Raw genomic sequence first — 3483 nt, 5'->3', positions numbered from 1 at the left:
TGGAGACTAAGGTGTGTCTGATACAGGCCATGGTCTTTGCTATCACTTCTTATGCATCAGAAAGTTGGACAATGACTAAGGAGGATAGAAGGAGAATTGATACCTTTGAGCTGTGGTGCTGAAGAAGAGTATTGAGGGTACCGTGGACTGCTAGGGAAACAAACAGATTCATCCTGAAACGGGTCAAACCAGGATGCTCCTTGGAGACAAGGATTCTAAGGCTCCGTCTAACATACTTTGGACATGTTGCAAGGAGGAACAGGTCCTTGGAGAAGGACATTATGCTTGGTAGAGTGGAGGGACAGCGCAGAAGGGGAAGGCCCCCTATGAGGTGGATTGATTCAGTGAGTGGGGTAATTGGGATGGGTGTATCGGAGACAGTATGATTGGTACAGGACAGAACAGAGTTTAGGGATGTTGTACATAGGGTCGCTATGAGTCGCAAGTGACTCGATGACACGTAACAACAACAACATAATACAATACAACACAATACAACATAATACAATATACTATACTATAATATAATATAAATGTATTACAATACAATATAATGGTTCAAAATTGGGAAGGGTGTACGCCAGGGATGTGTCCTGTCTCCATACCTTTTCAACCTCTATGCAGAACAGATCATCAGGGAGGCTGGGCTCTCTGAGGAGAAATGCGGCATCAGGATTGGTGGAAGATCTGACACAACCCTGCTTGCTGAAACTGAGGAGGACCTGAAGCGCTTGCTGCTGAGGGTCAGGGATTGCAGCCTTCAATATGGATTGAGGCTCAATGTCAAGAAGACAGAGATTCTCCCCTCTGGACCAAATGGCAGCATCAGGATGGATGGTGAAGAGACTGAGATTGTTCACAGCTTTAGTCTGCTTGGCTCCAAAATCAACACTCTTGGCACCAGCAGCCAGGAAATTAAAAGATGTATTGCCATGGGAAAGTCTGCTGTTAGGGGCCTCTCTAAAGTACTGAATAGCAATGGTGTGTCTCTGGAGACTAAGGTGCATCTGATACAGGTCATAGTCTTTTGTGTGTGTGTGTGTGTGTGTGTGTGTGTAACAGAAAGTCAGAGATACTTTATTTCACTTCTAAATCCAAAAGCTAGATATAGAAGAGTTATAAAAATGGAATTCTGCTTAGTCTGATTCACACAAATATTACCGTTTAATCCTGTTTTCAAAGTCCAAGAATGAAAACTTTCAATTAAACACTGAGCAAGCCACATGTTTGGGTAATATTTCTTAAAAAGTCTTAAAAGAAAAAAAATATGATACAGGACCTAAGTTTTCAGTGGCATATATGCTATTAACACGTTCTGAAATCTAGATGGTCACATGAGTCCTGAATTACTTTTAATTAAAAACAAAACAAAAACAAACAAAATAACCCACAAACTACTAACTGAGCTTTTATACTTTTTCTATGCCACTATAGCTTTCTTTCACCTCATTTTAATGTTGATCTTCACTTTATGCCGTTTTCAGTATTCTTCAAAAAATCTTCGAACAGTAGTCCTCTGTCTGATCTGAGGTCTTATCAGATCAGTTTTAATTGGACTGAGTGTCACCTTCAGATTTAATGTCTTCACTGGTCCCATTGACCTCATTTTTAGTATCACTTTGCTTCAAGTCTGTGTGTGTGTCTTCACTCTGCTGTTCTCGACTACTGGACTTCACACTACTTTTTTTATCATCAGATCCCTTCTTTTCTTTCTCCTTGGATTCCCTGTCTTGTTCTCTGTCTCGGCTTTTGCTTCTGTGCTTATATGACTTTTGATCCCGACTTTTTGATCTTCTCCAATCCCGACTACGTGATCTATGTTTTCTTTCAGATCTACCATGGCTTCTGATTCTTTGTCGATCTCTACTTCTGCTTTGCCTTCTTTCTCGACTCCGTGATCGCTTATGATCCCGAGACCTGCTGCATCTTCTGTCAGAAGTCCGGCTCGAGTGCCTGCTCCGGGAGTGACTCCTCTTTCTTCTCTCCCTGTTGTGAGCCCTCTCCTTCTCTCTTTCTTCCTCTTCTCTTCGCCTTTTTCTTTCTCTTTCTTCCTCCTGCTCTTTCTCGCTTTCTTCTGTTCCTGCTTATCCTTTTTTAAACGCTCATCACTATCAGGCTCTTCAGTTCCTTTTCTTAACTTTTCTTTTAATTCCTCCATAGTAGCTTTGATTTTGGCATAGCCCATGTGTTGTTTTCCCATCAAGTGATCATCTACCTGGGACTGTGCATCTCCGACTATCAAAAAAGCTCCACACACTTCACAAACTTCCATTTGTTTTTCTTGGGCAGCAAAACTTTCAATTGTCGAGGTTGTGGATCTAAGTAATGCTCTTTCTTCTTTTAACTGTTCGACTAATTTCATCATTCCATGGGCTTCTTCTACCTTTCCCTCAGATCCTAATTCTTCAATCTGTTGCAGGAGTACATCAATTTTGTCTGTTAGAACCTGAATTTTTTCTTCATTTTTGCCTGTGGGGCCAGCTGCCCCAGAAGAAAGACTGTTGGTTTTGAGACAATGCCAAACGAGCATGGCCTCGTCTAATTCTCCGTTCTACTTCTGCAAGTAAGCTCTGTAAGTACCGCAGAAAATCTCTCTCATAGCCAACTTTCATAAAACGAGAGCTCTTCTTATACTGTTTTCGTAAATTTTCATCATGAATTTTTTCACATGGACCAAGATCAGAACGAGTATTTGTGAACAACTCCGCAGGACAAAAACTGCAAAGGTAATATTTACAAACGCTCTCGTGGTCCCATCTCACGTTGCTGTGCTTCTCATCGGGGGCCAGGTTTCGGTCCCGGCCCATCAACTCATCCAACAATTGCGCTGCTGAAATCATAGTGCTTCTTTTGGGCGGCTGCTCCCACCAGCCCTAGCACCGGTCAGAGAACACCCCGGCGACCCCGCCGCCGGCTTCTTCGATTCGCTCTCGGGCCGAAAAGCCAGGTCATGGTCTTTGCAATCACTTGTTATGCATCAGAGAGCTGGACAATGACCAGGGAGGATAGAAGGAGAATTGATGCTTTTGAGCTTTGGTGTTGGAGAAGAGTGTTGAGGGTACCATGGACTGCTAAGAAAACAAACAGATTCAGCCTTGAGAAGGTTAAACCGGGCTGCTCCTTGGAGGCAAGGATTCTGAAACTTCATCTGACATACTTTGGTCATGTTGTAAGGAGGGACCGATCCTTGGAGAAGGACATCATGCTTGGAAAGGTGGAGGGCAGGCGAAGGAGGGGAAGGCCCTCTGGGAGGTGGATTGATTAGTTGACTGGGGCAACTGGGATGAAGTGTGTTGGAAACAATGAGATTGGCACAGGACAGAGCAGAGTTTACAGTTGTTGTACATAGGGTCGCTATGAGTCCCAAGCAACTCAACAGCACATAACAAGAACAACATATGGTAAAATATAGTTAATATAGTATAAGATTATATAATATAATAGATAATATACTCCCAATTATATTGTTTATCTTCTATTTGT

General features: G+C 42.6%; 1 pseudogene; it reads right to left on the bottom strand.

Annotated features, from left to right (window-relative positions):
* Positions 1-1547: 1547 nt before the first annotated feature.
* LOC102872517 lies at positions 1548-2840 on the bottom strand (annotated as a pseudogene).
* Positions 2841-3483: the final 643 nt, after the last annotated feature.

The sequence above is a fragment of the Elephantulus edwardii genome, unplaced genomic scaffold (assembly GCF_000299155.1).
Source record: "Elephantulus edwardii isolate Elephantulus edwardi_28Jun2011 unplaced genomic scaffold, EleEdw1.0 scaffold00244, whole genome shotgun sequence".
Classification (NCBI taxonomy): Eukaryota; Metazoa; Chordata; class Mammalia; order Macroscelidea; family Macroscelididae; genus Elephantulus; species Elephantulus edwardii.
Note: the sequence above shows the minus strand (reverse complement) of the source record. Positions and strands in the feature narration are given on the sequence as shown.